Source organism: Oncorhynchus tshawytscha, unplaced genomic scaffold (genome assembly GCF_018296145.1).
Source record: "Oncorhynchus tshawytscha isolate Ot180627B unplaced genomic scaffold, Otsh_v2.0 Un_contig_6972_pilon_pilon, whole genome shotgun sequence".
Classification (NCBI taxonomy): domain Eukaryota; kingdom Metazoa; phylum Chordata; class Actinopteri; order Salmoniformes; family Salmonidae; genus Oncorhynchus; species Oncorhynchus tshawytscha.
The window spans coordinates 93,489-120,419 of record NW_024609502.1 but is presented as its reverse complement, the minus strand read 5'-3'; the positions used below and the strand labels follow the sequence as shown (position 1 = coordinate 120,419).

The window sequence follows — 26,931 nt, the reverse complement described above, 5'->3', positions numbered from 1 at the left end:
TCTCTTTCTCTCTCTCTTTCTCTCTCTCTCTCTCTCTCTTTCTCCCTCTCTCTCTCTTCTCTCTCTCTCTCTCTCTCTCTCTCTCTCTCTCTCTCTCTCTCTCTCTCTTTCTCTCTCTCTCTCTCTCTCTCTCTTTCTCCCTCTCTCTCTCTTTCTCTCTCTCTCTCTCTCTCTCGCACGCTCCCTCCCTCTCACCTGTCAGGTAGTCCAGTCCCTCTAGGATCTTCTTCTCTCTGGAAAAGTCCAGGGCAAAGTTATCAAAGGCTTCGTTCAGGTTCACATCTGGTATCAGCACCTGGGAGGAGGCCGTGGCCATGGCAACCCTGGGGGAGAGAGGGAGGGGGAGGAGGGGGTGGAAGAAAGGGAGGCGAGAAGAAAGGAGAGGTATCAGACTGGAGCATAGAGATGCTATTGTATGGACTGGAGAACCTCAGCAGGAGGATGATGAAGGAGCAGAGACCAAGGATGCCCACTGTCTACACACATCAGCGTGTGGGTGAGTCTGACACAGCCGCAGACAGACAAGGCCCTGTTGTGTTTAACCCTTCATATTCCAGCCTGTCTCCATCAGCTAGAGAACCTCATTCCTAAAACATCCAGCAGACCCTGAAATCCTGAACGAGACATCCATTCCAGGGAGAGATTCCATGAATAACAAGCCTTGGAAATAGTAGAGAACAACCATGCAGAATGTGTTCTGAGCATCCTTCCCTGTCTGTTGACCTTAAAAGCCTCCCACGAAACACACAGCCCATCCCAGGCGGGAAGGATGTGACATCCCACCTCTCGCCCACGTTCCTGGTGGCTAGTTACAGGGGCTGGTAGGGGAGGTAGTTAAGGTGTGAGAGAGGGATGTCAGTGAGGAGGGATTTCTGTCTCACCTCTCAGCCACGTTCCTGGCGGTCTGTAGGAAGCGAGCGTGGTCGTTCTCCTTCAGGCTGTGTTCTGCCTGAGTGATGAGGGCTCTGGAGCGCTCCAGACACTGTCTGCAGTTAGCCATCTGCTGGGCCAGTTTACGCAGCTTCATCACCTGAGACAGGTAACACACGCACGCACGCACGCAGAACACACGCAGAACACACGCACGCACGGACGCAGAACACACGCAGAACACACGCACGCACGGACGCACGGACGCAGAACAAACAAACAAGACTCACATGTACGCAGGTACACAGGTAGGCAGGGGGCAGGTACACAGGTAGGCAGGGGGCAGGTACACAGGTAGGCAGGGGGCAGGTACACAGGTAGGCAGGGGGCAGGTACACAGGTAGGCAGGGGGCAGGTACACAGGTAGGCAGGGGGCAGGTACACAGGTAGGCAGGGGGCAGGTACACAGGTAGGCAGGGGGCAGGTACACAGGTAGGCAGGGGGCAGGTACACAGGTAGGCAGGGGGCAGGTACACAGGTAGGCAGGGGGCAGGTACACAGGTAGGCAGGGGGCAGGTACACAGGTAGGCAGGGGGCAGGTACACAGGTAGGCAGGGGCAGGTACACAGGTAGGCAGGGGGCAGGTACACAGGTAGGCAGGGGGCAGGTACACAGGTAGGCAGGGGGCAGGTACACAGGTAGGCAGGGGGCAGGTACACAGGTAGGCAGGGGGCAGGTACACAGGTAGGCAGGGGGCAGGTACACAGGTAGGCGGGGGCAGGTACACAGGTAGGCAGGGGGCAGGCACACAGGTAGGCAGGGGGCAGGTACACAGGTAGGCAGGGGGCAGGCACACAGGTAGGCAGGGGGCAGGCACACAGGTAGGCAGGGGGCAGGCACACAGGTAGGCAGGGGGCAGGTACACAGGTAGGCAGGGGGCAGGTACACAGGTAGGCAGGGGGCAGGTACACAGGTAGGCAGGGGGCAGGTACACAGGTAGGCAGGGGCAGGTACACAGGTAGGCAGGGGGCAGGTACACAGGTAGGCAGGGGGCAGGTACACAGGTAGGCAGGGGGCAGGCACACAGGTAGGCAGGGGGCAGGCACACAGGTGGCAGGGGGCAGGCACACAGGTAGGCAGGGGGCAGGCACACAGGTAGGCAGGGGCAGGCACACAGGTAGGCAGGGGGCAGGTACACAGGTAGGCAGGTGGCAGTTACACAGGTAGGCAGGGGGCAGGTACACAGGTAGGCAGGGGCAGGTACACAGGTAGGCAGGGGGCAGGTACACAGGTAGGCAGGGGGCAGGTACACAGGTAGGCAGGTGGCAGTTACACAGGTAGGCAGGGGGCAGGTACACAGGTAGGCAGGGGGCAGGTACACAGGTAGGCAGGGGGCAGGCACACAGGTAGGCAGGGGGCAGGCACACAGGTAGGCAGGGGGCAGGCACACAGGTAGGCAGGGGGCAGGCACACAGGTAGGCAGGGGGCAGGTACACAGGTAGGCAGGGGGCAGGCACACAGGTAGGCAGGGGGCAGGTACACAGGTAGGCAGGGGGCAGGTACACAGGTAGGCAGGTGGCAGTTACACAGGTAGGCAGGGGGCAGGTACACAGGTAGGCAGGGGGCAGGTACACAGGTAGGCAGGGGGCAGGCACACAGGCAGGCAGGGGCAGGCACACAGGTAGGCAGGGGGCAGGCACACAGGTGGCAGGGGGCAGGCGCACAGGTAGGCAGGGGGCAGGTACACAGGTAGGCAGGGGGCAGGCACACAGGTAGGCAGGGGGCAGGTAGGCAGGGGGCAGGTACACAGGTAGGCAGGTGGCAGTTACACAGGTAGGCAGGGGGCAGGTACACAGGTAGGCAGGGGGAAGGCACACAGGTAGGCAGGGGGCAGGCACATAGGTAGGCAGGGGTCAGGCACACAGGTAGGCAAGGGTCAGGCACACAGGTAGGCAGGGGGCAGGCACACAGGTAGGCGGGGGCAGGCACACAGGTAGGCAGGGGCAGGCACACAGGTAGGCAGGGGCAGGCACACAGGTAGGCAGGGGGCAGGCACACAGGTAGGCAGGGGGCAGGCACACAGGTAGGCAGGCATGCAGGTACGCAGGCACACAGGTAGGCAGGGGGCAGGCACAAAGGTAGGCAGGCATGCAGGTGCGCAGGCACACAGGTAGGCAGGCACACAGGCACACAGGTAGGCAGGCACACAAGTAGGCAGGTAGGCAAGCACGCAGGCACACAAGCAAGGGACAGAGAAGAGAAGTTCATGTTAGCAGGGTTAGGATATAGGCAGTGATCTCACATTGTCTGTAGTATCAAATTGTGGATATGTTGCACAATAGATGGGCATTCAACGCATATACAGTATATCTACAGTACCGGTCAGGAGTCTGGACACAGCTACTCATTCAAGGGTTTTTCTTTATTTTTACTATTTCCTACATTGTAGAATAATAGTAAATACATGAAAACTATGAAATAACACATATGGAATCATGTAGTAACCAAAAAAGTGTTAAAGAAATCAAAATATATATTGTCTCAGTTTGTTATGGATGTGATGTTCAAAACAAAAGGGTCAAATATCCTGTGTATCATTGTGTCGTCTCTAAAAAAACACCAGTCATGTCCAAGTATTCAGATCGATCGCCTTCCAGAATATACCGTTGTTTTTCTCTCTCTCTCTTTCCCTCCATCTCTTTTTCTCTCTGTCAGTCTGCTTCCTCATCACATTGGGCGGCAGGGTAGCCTAGTGGTTAGAGCCACTAGGCTACCCTAGTAACCGGAAGGTTGCAAGTTCAAACCCCTGAGCTGACAAGGTACATATCTGTCGTTCTGCCCCTTAACAGGCAGTTAACCCACTGTTCCTAGGCCGTCATTGAAAATAAGAATTTGTTCTTAACTGATCTTGCCTAGTAAAATAAAAAATCACCTACAGTCCCACACCCTGAGAGAGAGAAAGGCCTAATATGGAGAGTGTTAAAATTCCCTCAGGGACGATGAGTGGAATAGAATCAAACATTCTAAATTCTAATTCTACATTCTACATGAGTGGAATAGAACCAGTCAAATATTCTAAATTCTAATTCTACATTCTACATGAGTGGAATAGAACCAGTCAAACATTCTAAATTCTAATTCTACATTCTAGATGAGTGGAATAGAACCAGTCATACATTCTAAATTCTAATTCTACATGAGTGGAATAGAACCAGTCAAACATTCTAAATTCTAATTCTACATTCTACATGAGTGGAATAGAACCAGTCAAACATTCTAAATTCTAATTCTACATTCTACATGAGTGGAATAGAACCAGTCAAACATTCTAAATTCTAATTCTACATTCTACATGAGTGGAATAGAACCAGTCAAACATTCTAAATTCTAATTCTACATAATCTATTCATCTTCAGTCCATCCCCTGGCTCAGATGTGCTTCATTTAATACCTCCTTCGTCAGGGCAAATCTTTGAGAAAGGGATTTAGAGGAATTTCGTTGCTTCTGTAATGCGAAGGAATTGTCAGTAACTGGTGTTAAAAACAAGATGCTTTTTAAATGTCACTGGTAAGACCACATTTGATTTAGTCATATTCTGACTACGTATGAGGATAGAAAACACTCCACGTTAAACATTCCACATTGGGGTGGCAGGTAGCCTAATGGTTGGACTTGTAACTGAAAGGTTGTTGGGTGGAATGGTAAAGATCTGTTGTTCTCCCCTGAACAAGACAGTTAACCCACTGTTTTATTTAAAAATTTATTTCACCTTTATTTAACCAGGTAGGCAAGTTGAGAACAAGTTCTCATTTACAACTGCGACCTGGCCAAGATAAAGCAAAGCAGTTTGACACACAACGACACAGAGTTACACATGGAGTAAAACAAACATACAGTCAATAATACAGTATAAACAAGTCTAAATACGATGTGAGCAAATGAGGTGAGAAGGGAGGTAAAGGCAAAAAAGGCCATGGTGGCAAAGTAAATACAATAAAGCAAGTAAAACACTGGAATGGTAGATTTGCAGTGGAAGAATGTGCAAAGTAGAAATAAAAATAATGGGGTGCAAAGGAGCAAAATAAATAAATCAATTAAATACAGAAGGGAAAGAGGTAGTTGTTTGGGCTAAATTATAGGTGGGCTATGTACAGGTGCAGTAATCTGTGAGCTGCTCTGACAGTTGGTGCTTAAAGCTAGTGAGGGAGATAAGTGTTTCCAGTTTCAGAGATTTTTGTAGTTCGTTCCAGTCATTGGCAGCAGAGAACTGGAAGGAGAGGCGGCCAAAGAAAGAATTGGTTTTGGGGGTGACTAGAGAGATATACCTGCTGGAGCGCGTGCTACAGGTGGGAGATGCTATGGTGACCAGCGAGCTAAGATAAGGGGGGGACTTTACCTAGCAGGGTCTTGTAGACTGTTCCTAGGCTGTCATTGAAAATGAGAATTTGTTGTTACCTTGCCTAGTTAAATAAAGGTTAAATAAAACATTTTTAAAAAATGAAAAACTGACTGTAATCACAACCGGCCGTGATTGGGAGTCCCATAGGGCGGGGCACAATTGGCCCAGCGTTGTCCAGGTTTGGCCCTGGGTAGGCCGTCATTGTACATAAGAACTGACTTGCCTAATTAAATAAAGGTGAAATAAATCAAATAAAAATATTAACATCTAAGAATGGAAGCTGTTTTGATCCATTACCTGCCCTGGAAGGACTTATATAATGATGACAGTGGTTTACAATCAACATGATAACATCAGACATGGACTATTTACAATGGAACAATCCGTCTGGACTTAGATGACATATTTAGATGACATAAGTTGTATCCCAAATAACACTCTATTCCTTATATAGGGCACTACTTTTAACCAGAGCCCTATGAACCCTGGACAAAAAGTAGTGCACTATATAGGTAATAGGCTGTTATTTGGGATAGAGATTAGGTAAGAGTTTTGTAGTGTTCATAATCTGTTGTTGGAGCATGGCTCAGTCACATGTCAACCGATTGCTGACAACAATACCATTTTAACGGACTGAAGTACAGAGGATTCATATAATATGGAAATCCTATTTTTTTTGTTGACTAAACATAATATTTTTCTCAAACTGCGGACAATTCAGCCTGTCAGAGGACACACACACATGTCGTAATGTGATTGAGAGTGTGTGTGTGTGCCTCGTTGCCTTGTCTTCGTCTCATATTGAGTTGGAATTGTTACATTTAGTGGACATAATTTAATCATTCACAGAACAAGAGCTGGGGCAACACTCCAGGGCTGCATCCCAAATGACATTCTGTTCCATACACCCTGTTCCATACACCCTGTCCTGTTTCCTACACCCTGTTCCATACACCCTGTTCCATACACACTGTCCTGTTCCATACACCCTGTCCTGTTCCATACACCCTGTTCCGTACACCCTGTTCCATACACCCTGTTCCATACACCCTGTTCCATACACCCTGTTCCATACACCCTGTTCCATACACCCTGTTCCATACACACTGTCCTGTTCCGTACACCCTGCTCCATACACCCTGTTCCATACACCCTGTTCCATAGTGGACTACATACCCTGGGCCCTCTGGACGCCGGTCTAAAGGAGTGCACTATATAGGGAATCAGATGCCATTTGGGCCACATGCCTCATCTGCAACAGGTGAGAGTGGAGGGTGGAGAGACCTCAATGTTGATGAGCCCCGGGCAACGCCTTACAGAGAAGCAGCAACAGCAGCAATACACAGGACAGACAGAGAAAGACCGAGAGAGGCAAAAAGAGAGCAGGGAAAAAGAGATGCAGAAAGAGAGATAGAGAGATCAGAGAGAGACATAGAGAGAGAGAAATATAGATACAGAGAGAGAGAGAGAGAGAGAGAGAGAGAGAGAGAGATCAGAGAGAGACATAGAGAGAGAGAAATATAGATACAGAGAGAGAGAGAGAGAGAGAGAGAGAGAGATCAGAGAGAGATATAGAGAGAGCAGAGAAAGAGAGAGAGCATCACAGAAAGACAGAGTGACACAGATGGAGAGATACAGAGAGAGAGAGAGAGAGAGTAGGGGGGAGGGAAGGAGGGAGAGAGATACAGAGAGAGAGAGGGAGAGGTATACAGAGAGAGAGAGAGAGAGAGAGAGATACAGAGAGAGAGAGCTAGAGAGAGAGAGAGAGAGAGGGAAGGAGGGAGAGAGGGAAGGAGGGAGGGAGATACAGAGAGAGAGAGAGACAGAGACAGAGAGAGAGAGAGAGAGAGAGAGAGAGAGAGAGCGAGAGAGAGAGAGGGAGAGAGAGAGAGAGAGAGAGAGAGAGAACAAGGCTCTCGCAGTCCAGCCCAGCCCGGCCTGCTCACTCTGTTTTGGTTTGTGCTGTTAGAGATTAAAGCTTGACTGTGTCTCCACAAAGAGTGAGAGAGAGAGAAAAAGAGAGAGAGAAACAGAGAGAGAGAGAGAGAGGGAGAGAGAGAAAGCTTGTTAAGATAAACCACGTGGCCCGGCCAGGCTGCTCACTCACTGCCTCTCCCTTTTTGCATCCCAAATGAAACCCTATTCCCTACATGGACCCTGGTCAAAAGTAGTGCACTAAATAGGAAATAGGGTGCAATTTGGGACACACACGTGTCTGAGCTCCCTGGTCCCTGCACAGCCCTGCCTCTATAATCCGGTTGGTTCTGCTGCACAGTCAGTCACCTCTCCTCTCATACCCATCTTCCTCTCCTCTCCTCAACCTGCCCATCTCATCTCCTCTCCTTTCCCCGCCTCTCTTCTCTCCTCCTCTCCACTCCTTTCCTCAACCTGCCCATCTCCTCTCCTCTCCCCTCCTTTCCTTTCCTCAACCTGCCCATCTCCTCTCCTCTCCTTTCCTCAACCTGCCCATCTCCTCTCCTCTCCTCTCCTCTCCTCTCCTCTCCTCTCCTCTCCTCTCCTCTCCTCTCCTCTCCCTCCTCTCCTCTCCTCTCTCCCTCAACCTGCCCATCTCCTCTCCTCTCCTCTCCTTTCCTCAACCTGCCCATCTCCTCTCCTCAACCTGCCCATCTCCTCAACCTGCCCATCTCCTCTCCTCTCCTCTCCCTCTCCTCTCCATCCTCCTCTCCCCTCCTCTCCACTCCCCTCCCCTCATCTCCTCTTCATCCTCTCCCCTCCCCTCCTCTCCCCTCCCCTCCTCTCCTCTCCTCTCCTCTCCTCTCCTCTCCTCTCCTCTCCTCTCCTCTCTCTCCTCTCCTCTCCTCTCCTCTCCTCTCCTCTCCTCTCCTCTCCTCATTTCTCTTATCCTCTCCTCTCCTCTCCCCTCCTCTCCCCTCCTCTCCTCTCTCTCCTCTCCTCTCCTCTCCTCTCCTCTCCTCTCCTCTCCTCTCCTCTCCTCTCCTCTCCTCTCCTCTCCTCTCCTCTCCTCTCCTCTCCTCTCCCTCTCCTCTCTTCTCCTCTCCTCTCCTCACCCTTCCCATGTCCTCTCTCCTCTCCTTCCTCCACTGTATCTCTCTAGACTAGCAGTTCCCAAACTAGGGGTCGCTACACCATGTGAAAATGGGGTCACGGGAGAATTGTCAAAATCCTGAAGAAAAAAATATATACACCCCCCCCCCAAAAAAAATATTACAATATCATCTTTATATCTCAAAATCATTGTGATGTAGTTAACCTAAACAATTGTAATGAAAGTTGTTCAAATATCAAATTAAACCAGAGAGAGCCCTTAAGATCATGTGAAAAGGCCACACTTGAATCATTCCCACGGTGAATGACTAGGTCGGCTTCGCTACGAAACCACACAATATTGCAGAGACTTTGACATTACCGGGCAGCTGAAATTGATGTGGTAAAAACAATGTGTGGGGAGGCAGAGGCACAGAAACTCACATCAATACCTTTTTTAAGATGACACTGTTAAACAAAGAATTGATTCTATTGCTAGTAATCAAGAGGAAACTGAATGAACGACTCAACTCCCCAGCTCATGCTCTCCAAATGGACGTTAGCTGTGAGGGCCAAGATGCCCATGCATTGACTTCTGTTTGCTATACATGTCTGGGGTTCTACTCACGAGGATATATCGTTCTGTCTCACGATTCAAGAGCATCAAACGGCACAGGGGATGTTCAGTGTGCTGAGTGGCCATATTGGGGCGGCAGGATAGCCTGGTGGTTAGAGCGTTGGACTAGTAACCGAAAGGTTGCATGTTCAAATCCCTGAGTTGACAAGGTACAATTTCCGTTCCTCATGATGCCATCTATTTTGTCCCTCCTGTAGCAAACCACCCCCATAACATGATGCTGCCACCCCCATACTTCATTCTTGGGATGGTGTTCTTCAGCTTGCAAGCCTCCCCTTTATCCTCCAAACATAATGATGGTCATTATGGCCAAACAGTTCTATTTTTGTTTCATCAGACATTTCTCCAAAAAGTACAATGTTTGTCCCCATGTGCAGTTGTAAACTGTAGTCTGGCTTTTTTATGGTGGTTTTGGAGCAGTGACTTCTTCCTTGCTGAGCGGCCTTTCAAGTTATGTCGAAAAGGACTCAATTTTGGGGCAGCAGGGTAGCCTAGTGGTTAGAGCATTGGACTAGTAACCGAAAGGTTGCTAGTTCAAACCCCGAGCTGACAAAGTACAAATATGTTATTCTGCCCCTGAAGGCAGTTAACCTGCTGTCATTGAAAATAAGAATTTGTTCTTAACTGCCTTGCCTAGTAAAATATATTTAGATGAAAAACAGGTTCCATACTGGATGTTCAGTGTGCTGTGTGGCCATATTGATGAAACACTGATTCCATATTGGCTTTCCAGTGTGCTGAATTGATGAATAACAGATTCCATATGGGTGTATCCAGGATGTGACAGCAGATATAAGGTGCGCCCTGTCGACCACGCCCCCTGACTTTGAGAAGCTCCGACGCGACATGCATCGAGCCACACCCATCTCATTAGTGGTAGAGAGAGATGAGAGACATTGGTTGTGTATAGTCAGGTTAATGTAATAGTTTGTTAAAAACGTTAGATGCTTTTGCAAGAAGAAAAATGTCCCGAATAATCCTGTTTATACATCTGAAATCAGGCTACTGATAGGACTTTTGATAAATGCAGAATACACATTCTACCACAGTGGCCACCATATATATGTTTTTACAAATACTTTTTGATTCTAAGTTTGGACATATAACGTTTGAATGTGAAAAGTGAAAACTATTCTGAAGATAGCACACGTTCAGTTTTCCCGAACTCACTTCACTCGCGCATAAGAGGCAGGCTTGAGTAACACGCTGCGGGACACATGAGCAGATCATATACATGGCTGGAACTCCAATGAAACCGTTTACTCATTAAGCTGTTTCCTTTAGAATTCAACAGATTTCTCAGAAAAACCAGGTGTTTTAAACGGTGATTGCTAACTTTCCATTATGACCTCACACCGATTTAAGATAAGCAGAGTAAGGTGTTTCCATGACTAATGCCGTACTCGACCATCAGCCATAATCAGTTTAATATCGAATTATTAGTGTGCATGTAAATGTACTCATTATGTCAGACTCATTTTCAATTGGCTGTCACAGCCCCACATTACCAGTGTGTGATGGTGAGTTGAGAAGACAATCAGAAGTACTGATAGAATGTTTTTTAATTGGCTGTCACAGCCCCACATTACCAGTATGTGATGGTGAGTTGAGAAGACAATCAGAAGTACTGTTAGAATGTTTTTTAATTGGCTGTCACAGCCCCACATTACCAGTATGTGATGGTGAGTTGAGAAGACAATCAGAAGTACTGTTAGAATGTTTTTTAATTGACTGTCACAGCCCCACATTACCAGTATGTGATGGTGAGTTGAGAAGACAATCAGAAGTACTGATAGAATGTTTTTTAATTGGCTGTCACAGCCCCACATTACCAGTATGTGATGGTGAGTTGAGAAGACAATCAGAAGTACTGATAGAATGTTTTTTAATTGGCTGTCACAGCCCCACATTACCAGTATGTGATGGTGAGTTGAGAAGACAATCAGAAGTACTGTTATAATGTTTTTTAATTGGCTGTCACAGCCCCACATTACCAGTATGTGATGGTGAGTTGAGAAGACAATCAGAAGTAATGTTAGAATGTTTTTTAATTGACTGTCACAGCCCCACATTACCAGTATGTGATGGTGAGTTGAGAAGACAATCAGAAGTACTGTTAGAATGTTGTTTAATTGGCTGTCACAGCCCCACATTACCAGTATGTGATGGTGAGTTGAGAAGACAATCAGAAGTACTGTTAGAATGTTTTTAATTGGCTGTCACAGCCCCACATTACCAGTATGTGATGGTGAGTTGAGAAGACAATCAGAAGTACTGATAGAATGTTTTTTAATTGGCTGTCACAGCCCCACATTACCAGTATGTGATGGTGAGTTGAGAAGACAATCAGAAGTACTGTTAGAATGTTTTTTAATTGGCTGTCACAGCCCCACATTACCAGTATGTGATGGTGAGTTGAGAAGACAATCAGAAGTACTGTTAGAATGTTTTTTAATTGGCTGTCACAGCCCCACATTACCAGTATGTGATGGTGAGTTGAGAAGACAATCAGAAGTACTGTTAGAATGTTTTTTAATTGGCTGTCACAGCCCCACATTACCAGTATGTGATGGTGAGTTGAGAAGACAATCAGAAGTACTGTTAGAATGTTTATTAATTGGCTGTCACAGCCCCACATTACCAGTATGTGATGGTGAGATGAGAAGACAATCAGAAGTACTGTTAGAATGTTTTTTAATTGGCTGTCACAGCCCCACATTACCAGTATGTGATGGTGAGTTGAGAAGACAATCAGAAGTACTGTTAGAATGTTTTTAATTGGCTGTCACAGCCCCACATTACCAGTATGTGATGGTGAGTTGAGAAGACAATCAGAAGTACTGTTAGAATGTTTTTTAATTGACTGTCACAGCCCCACATTACCAGTATGTGATGGTGAGTTGAGAAGACAATCAGAAGTACTGTTAGAATGTTTTTTAATTGGCTGTCACAGCCCCACATTACCAGTATGTGATGGTGAGTTGAGAAGACAATCAGAAGTACTGATAGAATGTTTTTTAATTGGCTGTCACAGCCCCACATTACCAGTATGTGATGGTGAGTTGAGAAGACAATCAGAAGTACTGTTAGAATGTTTTTTAATTGGCTGTCACAGCCCCACATTACCAGTATGTGATGGTGAGTTGAGAAGACAATCAGAAGTACTGTTAGAATGTTTTTTAATTGACTGTCACAGCCCCACATTACCAGTATGTGATGGTGAGTTGAGAAGACAATCAGAAGTACTGTTAGAATGTTTTTAATTGGCTGTCACAGCCCCACATTACCAGTATGTGATGGTGAGTTGAGAAGACAATCAGAAGTACTGTTATAATGTTTTTTAATTGGCTGTCACAGCCCCACATTACCAGTATGTGATGGTGAGTTGAGAAGACAATCAGAAGTAATGTTAGAATGTTTTTAATTGACTGTCACAGCCCCACATTACCAGTATGTGATGGTGAGTTGAGAAGACAATCAGAAGTACTGTTAGAATGTTGTTTAATTGGCTGTCACAGCCCCACATTACCAGTATGTGATGGTGAGTTGAGAAGACAATCAGAAGTACTGTTAGAATGTTTTTAATTGGCTGTCACAGCCCCACATTACCAGTATGTGATGGTGAGTTGAGAAGACAATCAGAAGTACTGATAGAATGTTTTTAATTGGCTGTCACAGCCCCACATTACCAGTATGTGATGGTGAGTTGAGAAGACAATCAGAAGTACTGTTAGAATGTTTTTTAATTGGCTGTCACAGCCCCACATTACCAGTATGTGATGGTGAGTTGAGAAGACAATCAGAAGTACTGTTAGAATGTTTTTAATTGGCTGTCACAGCCCCACATTACCAGTATGTGATGGTGAGTTGAGAAGACAATCAGAAGTACTGTTAGAATGTTTTTTAATTGGCTGTCACAGCCCCACATTACCAGTATGTGATGGTGAGTTGAGAAGACGATCAGAAGTACTGTTAGAATGTTTTTTAATTAACTGTCACAGCCCCACATTACCAGTATGTGATGGTGAGTTGAGCAGACAATCAGAAGTACTGTTAGAATGTTTTTTAATTGGCTGTCACAGCCCCACATTACCAGTATGTGATGGTGAGTTGAGAAGACAATCAGAAGTACTGTTAGAATGTTTTTTAATTGACTGTCACAGCCCCACATTACCAGTATGTGATGGTGAGTTGAGAAGACAATCAGAAGTACTGTTAGAATGTTTTTTAATTGACTGTCACAGCCCCACATTACCAGTATGTGATGGTGAGTTGAGAAGACAATCAGAAGTACTGTTAGAATGTTTTTTAATTGGCTGTCACAGCCCCACATTACCAGTATGTGATGGTGAGTTGAGAAGACAATCAGAAGTACTGTTAGAATGTTTTTTAATTGGCTGTCACAGCCCCACATTACCAGTATGTGATGGTGAGTTGAGAAGACAATCAGAAGTACTGTTAGAATGTTTTTTAATTGGCTGTCACAGCCCCAAATATAAAAGTAAACATTGGCTGTTAATTACAACAACAACAAAACAATTCACATGGTCAGATATCAAAATGGGGGTTTGTGGGCTATAAAGAGTTTGAGAACCCTTGAACTGAACTGCGCCATAGATCACAAGATCTTTCACTACTAAAAACTAAAAACTGTCGACAAAGGGAAAAGTTAAGTTCTCAAGAAATACGCAGACCACGCATTTTTGTTGTTGTTGTTGTTGTTATTATCCTTCGGAAACCTCAGACAACACCTCGCAATCCGATACTTCCGTTCTTTTGATGTCACTCACAGAGTGCTACTATGTGACAAGTCCCCTCTATGTCTTTTCTTTTCTAATCCCTCGCTCACTGTGGCAGTTGCAGTGACACGTTGTGAATGCAGCGTTTTATCTGCCCCCAACAACGTCTCCGTGACTCAGACAGGCTGGCACACACATCAGATCCAGCGCTGTAATGTGTGTAGTAGGAGAGACTGGAGACACCACTCACTTCTTCTGTCGAAACCTCTTTGAAAATGGTAAACAAATTGTCCGTTTTGAAGACCTCTGTATGGAATAGGGTGTAACTTCTGATGCAGACAGTGGAAGAGTATGGTTTGGGACTCAGCCAGAGGAAGAGTATGGTTTGGGACTCAGCCAGAGGAAGAGTATGGTTTGGGACTCAGCCAGAGGAAGAGTATGGTTTGGGACTCAGCCAGAGGAAGAGTATGGTTTGGGACTCAGCCAGAGGAAGAGTATGGTTTGGGACTCAGCCAGAGGAAGAGTATGGTTTGGGACTCAACCAGAGGAAGAGTATGGTTTGGGACTCAGCCAGAGGAAGAGTATGGTTTGGGACTCAGCCAGAGGAAGAGTATGGTTTGGGACTCAGCCAGAGGAAGAGTATGGTTTGGGACTCAGCCAGAGGAAGAGTATGGTTTGAGACTCAGCCAGAGGAAGAGTATGGTTTGAGACTCGGCCAGAGGAAGAGTATGGTTTGAGACTCGGCCAGAGGAAGAGTATGGTTTCAGACTCGGCCAGAGGAAGAGTATGGTTTGAGACTCAGCCAGTGGAAGAGTATGGTTTGAGACTCGGCCAGAGGAAGAGTATGGTTTGAGACTCGGCCAGAGGAAGCGTATGGTTTGGGACTCAGCCAGAGGAAGAGTATGGTTTGAGACTCAGCCAGAGGAAGAGTATGGTTTGAGACTCAGCCAGCGCAAGAGTATGGTTTGAGACTCAGCCAGAGGAAGAGTATGGTTTGAGACTCAGCCAGAGGAAGAGTATGATTTGAGACTCAGCCAGAGGAAGAGTATGGTTTGAGACTCAGCCAGCGCAAGAGTATGGTTTGAGACTCAGCCAGAGGAAGAGTATGGTTTGAGACTCAGTCAGAGGAAGAGTATGGTTTGAGACTCAGCCAGAGGAAGAGTATGGTTTGAGACTCAGCCAGAGGAAGAGTATGGTTTGAGACTCAGCCAGAGGAAGAGTATGGTTTGAGACTCAGCCAGAGGAAGAGTATGGTTTGAGACTCAGCCATTGAGTACAGTCCCTTGGACCATAGGGGACGGGTATAGTATTAAGGGTTAGTGTATAGAAGACTACTGTACCTTGAACCATAGGGGTCCAGTATAGTATTAACGGTTAGTGTGTAGAAGACTACTGTACCTTGGACCATAGGGGTCCAGTATAGTATTAAGGGTTAGTGTGTAGAAGACTACTGTACCTTGGACCATAGGGGTCCAGTATAGTATTAAGGGTTAGTGTATAGAAGACTACTGTACCTTGGACCATAGGGGTCCAGTATAGTATTAACGGTTAGTGTGTAGAAGACTACTGTACCTTGGACCATAGGGGTCCAGTATAGTATTAAGGGTTAGTGTGTAGAAGACTACTGTACCTTGAACCATAGGGGTCCAGTATAGTATTAACGGTTAGTGTGTAGAAGACTACTGTACCTTGGACCATAGGGGTCCAGTATAGTATTAAGGGTTAGTGTGTAGAAGACTACTGTACCTTGGACCATAGGGGTCCAGTATAGTATTAAGGGTTAGTGTGTAGAAGACTACTGTACCTTGGACCATAGGGGTCCAGTAGGGTATTAAGGTTAGTGTGTAGAAGACTACTGTACCTTGGACTCCTTGATCTTGACAGCGATGATCTGTTTCCTCTGGCGTATGATCTCTACAAGCTCATCACACTCCTCCACTAGCTTGGCCTCGTGCATCGCTGTGTTCACCTGGGGACAGAAGCATAGCACACTTTAACACGGTGTCCAAACTTACACAGGGTTCAAACAAGAACAACAACAACACTGTAGCTGAGATCCTCGTCAACGGCTGTGTTCGCCTGAGGTAGACTTTAATATGCAGGCCAAACAAACACTTACACAGATTCAGATCAACAACACTGTCATGTGAGGTACCGTATCTAGTTAATTTGTCATCTGTGGTTCGGGTAACACATGTTCAGATCTGAGCATGATTTATTTTTGATAGAATCATTGCACATTCAAAATAAATATTAGAATATATTATAATGTATTATGAGAATGTGATATTCTGTGAAGTGTTGTGGCTCTGTATCAAACTGTTCACCCGCTAACTCCCCCGAACACTGATCATCACTCCACAAAGGTCATTACAGCAGTTAGATCCACTTAAACGTTGATAATCACACACACACACACACACACACACACACACGAGAGTACACACACACACAAACTCCATTAAGTCCATAAGAGCCATCTTATTAACGGTTGGTAATTAACAAGGATAAATGAAATGCTCCAACATCACTGTGGATTACTGCTCAGCAACATAACATTGGCAGATTCACGAGGCAGAGGAATCTTCTTATCCTCCCTGAATCACCAAATCTCATCCCACTGAAACACTGAACCAGGTGTATATATCACCCCACTGAAACACTGAACCAGGTGTATATATCACCCCACTGAAACACTGAACCAGGTGTATATATCACCCCACTGAAACACTGAACCAGGTGTATATATCACCCCACTGAAACACTAAACCAGGTGTATATATCACCCCACTGAAACACTGAACCAGGTGTATATATCACCCCACTGAAACACTGAACCAGGTGTATATATCACCCCACTGAAACACTGAACCAGGTGTATATATCACCCCACTGAAACAATGAACGAGGTATATATATCATCCCACTGAAACACTGAACCAGGTGTATATATCACCCCACTGAAACACTGAACCAGGTATATATATCATCCCACTGAAACACTGAACCAGGTGTATATATCACCCCACTGAAACACTGAACCAGGTGTATATATCACCCCACTGAAACACTGAACCAGGTATATATCATCCCACTGAAACACTGAACCAGGTGTATATATCACCCCACTGAAACACTGAACCAGGTGTATATATCATCCCACTGAAACACTGAACCAGGTATCCTCACTAATATTGTCCCGAATGCTCAGGGATCATTTCCCTTCTGAAATCTTCTGTCTGTCTGATCTCCAGATCTCCACTCTGACCTCTAGGTGAGGACTTTCCTTAACCCTAACCCCGACATGATTCACTCTGACCTCTAGGTGAGGACTTTCCCTAACCCCGACATGATTCACTCTGACCTCTAGGTGAGGACTTTCCCTAACCCCGACATGATTCACTCTGACCTCTACTGGAGGACTTTCCCTAACCCCAACATGATTCACTCTGACCTCTACTGGAGGACTTTCCCTAACCCCGACATGATTCACTCTGACCTCTACTGGAGGACTTTCCCTAACCCCGACATGATTCACTCTGACCTCTACTGGAGGACTTTCCCTAACCCCGACATGATTCCCTCTGACCTCTACTGGAGGACTTTCCCTAACCCCGACATGATTCACTCTGACCTCTACTGGAGGACTTTCCCTAACCCCGACATGATTCCCTCTGACCTCTACTGGAGGACTTTTTTTTAAACGTTTTTTATAACCAAGCCTCAGGTTGTTTTTAAAATATTTAATCGATAATATATCAACCGGGACAATCGCTTTTTCAATAGGAGAGGGAGAGACAATGGCTGCCCCACTCTGTTGCGCAAGCAAAACTCATGCGAACACCCAGCTATCCACTGAAGCAATGTTATCTTTCTCGCTCATTTTTTCAAAATAAAAGCCTGAAACTATGTCTAAAGACTCTTGACACCTTGAGGAAGCAATAGGAAAATGAATCTGGTTGATATCCCTTTAAATGGAGCGAAGGCAGGCTATGGAACATGGAGCTTTCAAAATAGAAGCCACTTCCTGGTTTGATTTTCCTAAGGTTTTCGCCTGCAATATCAGTTCTGTTATACTCACAGACAATATTTTGACAGTTTTGGAAACTTTAGAGTGTGTTCTGTCCTAATATGACAAGTATATGCATATTCTAGTTTCTGGGCCTGAGAAATAGGCAGTTTCAAATGAGTATGTTTATCATCCAAAAAATAAAAATACTGCCCCTACACTCAATAAGTTAACTCTGACCTCTAGGTGAGGAATTTTCCTAACCCTAACCCTGACATCATTCACTCTGACCTCTAGTGGAGGACATTCCCCTCCCAGACATGATTCACTCTGACACCTGAAACACATGCTCCTTGAGCCACCTGCCCCGGCCGCTTGGTCTCTACCACTAAATCCTAGGCTGGATTAATGTTTTATCATTCACTGGAAAGATGTATTACTCTGTTCTGACACATAATGGCAACCAAGGGAGCCCGGACCCCTTGGCTAAAATGCACTAGCAATTTTCTGAAATGCACTGGGTAGGGTTCTTATAAGGAAGAGATGGAGAGAGATGGCGTGGACATTAAAAAGACAATTCTAGAGTTATTGTACAGTAATGAGGTTGAAGAACATGTCTAGCTACCGATGCTGGTAATGAATGAAGGATACTCATATATCTCATATAGTTACTAGCTGGGTCTGATCTCATATAGCTACTAGCTGGGTCTGACCTCATATAGCTACTAGCTGGGTCTGATCTCATATAGCAACTAGCTGGGTCTGATCTCATATAGTTACTAGCTGGGTCTGATCTCATATAGCTACTAGCTGGGTCTGACCTCATATAGTTACTAGCTGGGTCTGACCTCATATAGCTACTAGCTGGGTCTGATCTCATATAGCTACTAGCTGGGTCTGATCTCATATAGCTACTAGCTGGGTCTGATCTCATATAGCTACTAGCTGGGTCTGATCTCATATAGTTACTAGCTGGGTCTGACCTCATATAGCTACTAGCTGGGTCTGATCTCATATAGCTACTAGCTGGGTCTGATCTCATATAGTTACTAGCTGGGTCTGATCTCATATAGCAACTAGCTGGGTTTGATCTCATATAGCTACTAGCTGGGTCTGATCTCATATAGCTACTAGCTTGGTGGTGATCCTAACCGACCTAAGACAGAGAATTTTTACTAAGATTAAATGTCAGGAATTGTGAAAAACTGAGTTTAAATGTATTTGGCTAAAGTGTATGTAAACTACCGACTTTACCTGTGTAAAAGGTGAAAGAGAGCAGAAAACAGCAAGGAGCCCCAGATAACAGTGAGGGCCTGGGTTCTTTTAAAGGCGCACTCTGTGATATTTAAACCGTTCTTGATCATTTAAATGAATGATGTATACCCATTGATTTATAGCAAGAAAATAAGTTTCCGTTTTGTTTAGTTGGGCCTTTAAAGTGAACAGATCGGTGCGGAGAGGAGCGAAGAACTGGCTGTTGTTTGTCACAGCAGTGATTAGTGCTGGTCTCTCCTCCAGCCTGACAGATTAAACAGGAGTCATGGTGAGAGGCTGTTGTTTGTCACAGCAGTGATTAGTGCTGGTCTCTCCTCCAGCCTGACAGATTAAACAGGAGTCATGGTGAGAGGCTGTTGTTTGTCACAGCAGTGATTAGTGCTGGTCTCTCCTCCAGCCTGACAGATTAAACAGGAGTCATGGTGAGAGGCTGTTGTTTGTCACAGCAGTGATTAGTGCTGGTCTCTCCTCCAGCCTGACAGATTAAACAGGAGTCAAAAAGAAGGAAGTGTCCAAGCGCACGTCCACAAGTCACAAGGGACCTCCCTGTCCTGTCCTGCACTCTCCAGCAAAAAGAGCATTGAGGTCTGTTAAAATATGGATGGTTTTGGCATATGCTTCAACTAAGTGCTACAACACTCTGACTACTGTACACATCACCGAGACGATTATACTGTCAACACAACCGAACACACAGGCAAAACCAACATATATTCAAACTGTTGTCAAAGAAACAACAGAGAAACATAAATACCTCGGGAGAAAAACAATTATCAGTTTATCAATGAGGGTATCTGTCAAACTCTAAAAGGAGAGATATAGCTGAAGGCAGCGTTGCTATGGCATCACTATAGAACCCCACCGGCAGAATCACAGTCCTCGTTTTGATCATATCATCTTGGAGAGAGAGATAACTGTATGCAACGCAGCGACAACAGAAAAATTCAGGTCACACCAGAACTGTATAGAGCCCCATGCAGCCAGTCAGCCCTCTGTTGTTGTGATGCATTATTAGTGAGCTGTGTTTCTCCCTCCTTTCTCCCTGAAGTGTTATAGAACAGAGACAAAGAACTCTTCCATCTCCTCCTAGCAGGGAGGCTTCTGGGAAGAAACGAGCACGCACACACACACACACGCACACGCACATAGTAGGTTTGACCTCCATTAGCATAGCACGTTAGCATTACCCCACATAAGGTATCCTATGCTTCTCCTCAGAATAACCAAAGCCTTTCACACAAACCTCACACCAGAGAATAGCTAGCAACAAGCATCCATAAGGAAATCCATTTTCTTTTTTTTTTAAAGAAGCTTTTATCAGTTTGTTTTAACACGGGGCAAGTTCTCTTGATGGCCAAGTCAGTCGTATAGCTTAATCATGTATTAGGAATACAAGACGAACAGATTGTTGTGGAGCTGATTCCGTATGCAGGCAGAGGAGGAAGACACCAGTTAGGAGAGGAGGACAACACCAGTTAGGAGACAGAGAGGAGGACAACACCAGTTAGGAGAGGAGGACAACACCAGTTAGGAGAGGAGGACACCAGTTAGGAGAGGAGGACAACACCAGTTAGGAGAGGAGGACACCAGTTAGGAGAGGAGGACAACACCAGTTAGGAGACAGAGAGGAGGACAACACCAGTTAGGAGAGGAGGAAGACACCAGTTAGGAGACAGAGAGGAGGACAACACCAGTTAGGAGACAGAGAGGAGGAAGACACCAGTTAGGAGAGGAGGACAACACCAGTTAGGAGAGGAGGACAACACCAGTTAGGAGAGGAGGACAACACCAGTTAGGAGAGGAGGACACCAGTTAGGAGAGGAGGACAACACCAGTTAGGAGAGGAGGACACCAGTTAGGAGAGGAGGACAACACCAGTTAGGAGAGGAGGACAACACCAGTTAGGAGAGGAGGACAACACCAGTTAGGAGAGGAGGACAACACCAGTTAGGAGAGGAGGACAACACCAGTTAGGAGAGGAGGACAACACCAGTTAGGAGAGGAGGACAACACCAGTTAGGAGAGGAGGACAACACCAGTTAGGAGAGGAGGACAACACCAGTTAGGAGAGGAGGACAACACCAGTTAGGAGGGAGGACAACACCAGTTAGGAGAGGAGGACAACACCAGTTAGGAGAGGAGGACAACACCAGTTAGGAGAGGAGGACAACACCAGTTAGGAGAGGAGGACAACACCAGTTAGGAGAGGAGGACAACACCAGTTAGGAGAGGAGGACAACACCAGTTAGGAGAGGAGGACAACACCAGTTAGGAGAGGAGGACAACACCAGTTAGGAGAGGAGGACAACACCAGTTAGGAGACAGAGAGGAGGACAACACCAGTTAGGAGACAGAGAGGAGGAAGACACCAGTTAGGAGAGGAGGACAACACCAGTTAGGAGACAGAGAGGAGGACAACACCAGTTAGGAGACAGAGAGGAGGAAGACACCAGTTAGGAGAGGAGGACAACACCAGTTAGGAGACAGAGAGGAGGACAACACCAGTTAGGAGAGGAGGACAACACCAGTTAGGAGAGGAGGACAACACCAGTTAGGAGAGGAGGACAACACCAGTTAGGAGAGGAGGACAACACCAGTTAGGAGACAGAGAGGAGGACAACACCAGTTAGGAGACAGAGAGGAGGAAGACACCAGTTAGGAGAGGAGGACAACACCAGTTAGGAGACAGAGAGGAGGACAACACCAGTTAGGAGACAGAGAGGAGGAAGACACCAGTTAGGAGAGGAGGACAACACCAGTTAGGAGACAGAGAGGAGGACAACACCAGTTAGGAGAGGAGGACAACACCAGTTAGGAGACAGAGAGGAGGACAACACCAGTTAGGAGAGGAGGACAACACCAGTTAGGAGAGGAGGACAACACCAGTTAGGAGACAGAGAGGAGGACAACACCAGTTAGGAGACAGAGAGGAGGACAACACCAGTTACGAGACAGAGAGGAGGACAACACCAGTTAGGAGAGGAGGACAACACCAGTTAGGAGACAGAGAGGAGGACAACACCAGTTAGGAGAGGAGGACAACACCAGTTAGGAGAGGAGGACAACACCAGTTAGGAGACAGAGAGGAGGACAACACCAGTTAGGAGACAGAGAGGAGGACAACACCAGTTACGAGACAGAGAGGAGGACAACATCAGTTAGGAGAGGAGGACAACACCAGTTAGGAGAGGAGGACGACACCACTTAGGAGAGGAGGACGACACCAGTTAGGAGAGGAGGACGACACCAGTTAGGAGAGGAGGACAACACCAGTTAGGAGAGGAGGACAACACCAGTTAGGAGAGGAGGACGACACCAGTTAGGAGACAGAGAGGAGGACAACACCAGTTAGGAGACAGAGAGGAGGACAACACCAGTTAGGAGAGGAGGACAACACCAGTTAGGAGACAGAGAGGAGGACAACACCAGTTAGGAGACAGAGAGGAGGACAACACCAGTTAGGAGACAGAGAGGAGGACAACACCAGTTAGGAGAGGAGGAAGACACCAGTTAGGAGACAGAGAGGAGGACAACACCAGTTAGGAGACAGAGAGGAGGAAGACACCAGTTAGGAGAGGAGGACAACACCAGTTAGGAGAGGAGGACAACACCAGTTAGGAGAGGAGGACAACACCAGTTAAAGAGAGAAGGACAACACCAGTTAGGAGAGGAGGACAACACCAGTTAGGAGAGGAGGACAACACCAGTTAGGAGAGGAGGACAACACCAGTTAGGAGAGGAGGACAACACCAGTTAGGAGAGGAGGACAACACCAGTTAGGAGAGGAGGACAACACCAGTTAGGAGACAGAGAGGAGGACAACACCAGTTAGGAGACAGAGAGGAGGAAGACACCAGTTAGGAGAGGAGGACAACACCAGTTAGGAGACAGAGAGGAGGACAACACCAGTTAGGAGACAGAGAGGAGGAAGACACCAGTTAGGAGAGGAGGACAACACCAGTTAGGAGAGGAGGACAACACCAGTTAGGAGACAGAGAGGAGGACAACACCAGTTAGGAGAGGAGGACAACACCAGTTAGGAGAGGAGGACAACACCAGTTAGGAGACAGAGAGGACAACACCAGTTAGGAGACAGAGAGGAGGACAACACCAGTTACGAGACAGAGAGGAGGACAACACCAGTTAGGAGACAGAGAGGAGGACAACATCAGTTAGGAGAGGAGGACAACACCAGTTAGGAGAGGAGGACGACACCAGTTAGGAGAGGAGGACGACACCAGTTAGGAGAGGAGGACGACACCAGTTAGGAGGAGGAGACAACACCAGTTAGGAGAGGAGGACAACACCAGTTAGGAGAGGAGGACGACACCAGTTAGGAGACAGAGAGGAGGACAACACCAGTTAGGAGACAGAGAGGAGGACAACACCAGTTAGGAGAGGAGGACAACACCAGTTAGGAGACAGAGAGGAGGAAGACACCAGTTAGGAGACAGAGAGGAGGACAACACCAGTTAGGAGACAGAGAGGAGGACAACACCAGTTAGGAGAGGAGGACAACACCAGTTAGGAGACAGAGAGGAGGACAACACCAGTTAGGAGACAGAGAGGAGGACAACACCAGTTAGGAGACAGAGAGGAGGACAACACCAGTTAGGAGAGGAGGAAGACACCAGTTAGGAGACAGAGAGGAGGACAACACCAGTTAGGAGACAGAGAGGAGGAAGACACCAGTTAGGAGAGGACAACACCAGTTAGGAGACAGAGAGGAGGACAACACCAGTTAGGAGACAGAGAGGAGGACAACACCAGTTAGGAGACAGAGAGGAGGACAACACCAGTTAGGAGAGGAGGACAACACCAGTTAGGAGACAGAGAGGAGGACAACACCAGTTAGGAGAGGAGGACAACACCAGTTAGGAGACAGAGAGGAGGACAACACCAGTTAGGAGAGGAGGACAACACCAGTTAGGAGAGGAGGACAACACCAGTTAGGAGACAGAGAGGAGGACAACACCAGTTAGGAGACAGAGAGGAGGAAGACACCAGTTAGGAGAGGAGGACAACACCAGTTAGGAGACAGAGAGGAGGACAACACCAGTTAGGAGAGGAGGACAACACCAGTTAGGAGACAGAGAGGAGGACAACACCAGTTAGGAGAGGAGGACAACACCAGTTAGGAGAGGAGGACAACACCAGTTAGGAGGAGGACAACACCAGTTAGGAGACAGAGAGGAGGACAACACCAGTTAGGAGACAGAGCCTGTTTGGGATGATGCGAATTTTCGCAGCTTTTTGTTAAAAATCGCGCAACATTTCAGCGCCCTGCTACTCATTCCAGGAATATAGTATATGCATATGATTAGTATGTGTGGATAGAAAACACTCAGACGTTTCTAAAACTGTTTAAATCACGGCTGTGACTATAACAGAACGTCTGTTTCATCGAAAAGCGCAGGAAAATCTGATCACTGGAGATGGAAAAAAATATCCATGCGCCACTCCCATGAATTGTTAAAGGTGAACCGTAATATATGGGGCCGAGCTTGCAGTACCTACAGCTACCACAGGATCTATAGAGTCTCCTCATTTGAATCTGAATTGATTCTTGGTAGATCCGACCGAAGGGAAACGATTCTCTCCGACCACCGACCCGAGGCATTGTCTGTCTTTTTCTCCGGACATTTTTCCACACGGCAGGCTATCGAATTTACATCGCCCACTGATGATTTTTATAGCTTATTGACGTGTAGTAATACCTAAAGTTGCATTAGAAAGGTATTTCGAAGTGTTTTGTGAAAGTTTATCGTCGACTTTTTAACTTTTAAAAATGACGTTACGTTATGAAACGCTATTTTTTTCCGTTTTCCACACAGTCTTCATAGATCGATATCTAGGCTATATATGGACCGATTTAATCCAAAAAAAGACCCAGTATTGATTATGGGACATCAAGGAGTGCCAAGAAAGAAGATGGTCAAAGGTAATGAATGTTTTATATTTTATTGTGCGGTTTGTGTAGCGCCGACTATGCTAATTATTTTTGTTTTCGTCCTCTACGGGTCTTTTGGGGTGTTACATGCTATCAGATAATAGCTTCTCATGCTTTCGCCGAAAAGCATTTTACAAATCTGACTCGGTGGCTAGATTCACAACGAGTGTAGCTTTAATTTAATACCTTGTTTGTGTGTTTTCATGAAAGTTTGAATTTTAACGAAAAACGATAAGTGACGCTCTAAAATATCCGCTGATTTGATCCCCACAACGGAACATCCTCCCTAACAAGCTATTAGGAGAGGAGGACAACACCAGTTAGGAGACAGAGAGGAGGACAACACCAGTTAGGAGACAGAGAGGAGGACAACACCAGTTACGAGACAGAGAGGAGGACAACACCAGTTAGGAGACAGAGAGGAGGACAACATCAGTTAGGAGAGGAGGACAACATCAGTTAGGAGAGGAGGACAACACCAGTTAGGAGAGGAGGACGACACCAGTTAGGAGAGGAGGACGACACCAGTTAGGAGAGGAGGACAACACCAGTTAGGAGAGGAGGACAACACCAGTTAGGAGAGGAGGACGACACCAGTTAGGAGACAGAGAGGAGGACAACACCAGTTAGGAGACAGAGAGGAGGACAACACCAGTTAGGAGAGGAGGACAACACCAGTTAGGAGACAGAGAGGAGGAAGACACCAGTTAGGAGACAGAGAGGAGGACAACACCAGTTAGGAGACAGAGAGGAGGACAACACCAGTTAGGAGAGGAGGACAACACCAGTTAGGAGACAGAGAGGAGGACAACACCAGTTAGGAGACAGAGAGGAGGACAACACCAGTTAGGAGACAGAGAGGAGGACAACACCAGTTAGGAGAGGAGGAAGACACCAGTTAGGAGACAGAGAGGAGGACAACACCAGTTAGGAGACAGAGAGGAGGAAGACACCAGTTAGGAGAGGAGGACAACACCAGTTAGGAGACAGAGAGGAGGACAACACCAGTTAGGAGACAGAGAGGAGGAAGACACCAGTTAGGAGAGGAGGACAACACCAGTTAGGAGACAGAGAGGAGGACAACACCAGTTAGGAGAGGAGGACAACACCAGTTAGGAGACAGAGAGGAGGACAACACCAGTTAGGAGAGGAGGACAACACCAGTTAGGAGAGGAGGACAACACCAGTTAGGAGACAGAGAGGAGGACAACACCAGTTACGAGACAGAGAGAGGACAACACCAGTTAGGAGACAGAGAGGAGGACAACATCAGTTAGGAGAGGAGGACAACACCAGTTAGGAGAGGAGGACGACACCAGTTAGGAGAGGAGGACGACACCAGTTAGGAGAGGAGGACGACACCAGTTAGGAGAGGAGGACAACACCAGTTAGGAGAGGAGGACAACACCAGTTAGGAGAGGAGGACGACACCAGTTAGGAGACAGAGAGGAGGACAACACCAGTTAGGAGACAGAGAGGAGGACAACACCAGTTAGGAGAGGAGGACAACACCAGTTAGGAGACAGAGAGGAGGAAGACACCAGTTAGGAGACAGAGAGGAGGACAACACCAGTTAGGAGACAGAGAGGAGGACAACACCAGTTAGGAGAGGAGGACAACACCAGTTAGGAGACAGAGAGGAGGACAACACCAGTTAGGAGACAGAGAGGAGGACAACACCAGTTAGGAGACAGAGAGGAGGACAACACCAGTTAGGAGAGGAGGAAGACACCAGTTAGGAGACAGAGAGGAGGACAACACCAGTTAGGAGACAGAGAGGAGGAAGACACCAGTTAGGAGAGGAGGACAACACCAGTTAGGAGACAGAGAGGAGGACAACACCAGTTAGGAGACAGAGAGGAGGACAACACCAGTTAGGAGACAGAGAGGAGGACAACACCAGTTAGGAGAGGAGGACAACACCAGTTAGGAGACAGAGAGGAGGACAACACCAGTTAGGAGACAGAGAGGAGGACAACACCAGTTAGGAGAGGAGGACAACACCAGTTAGGAGAGGAGGACAACACCAGTTAGGAGACAGAGAG

General features: G+C 46.9%; 1 pseudogene; it reads right to left on the bottom strand.

Annotated features, from left to right (window-relative positions):
- LOC121844978 overlaps nt 1-26,931 on the bottom strand; it is a 120,239-nt pseudogene that overhangs the window by 41,197 nt on the left and 52,111 nt on the right.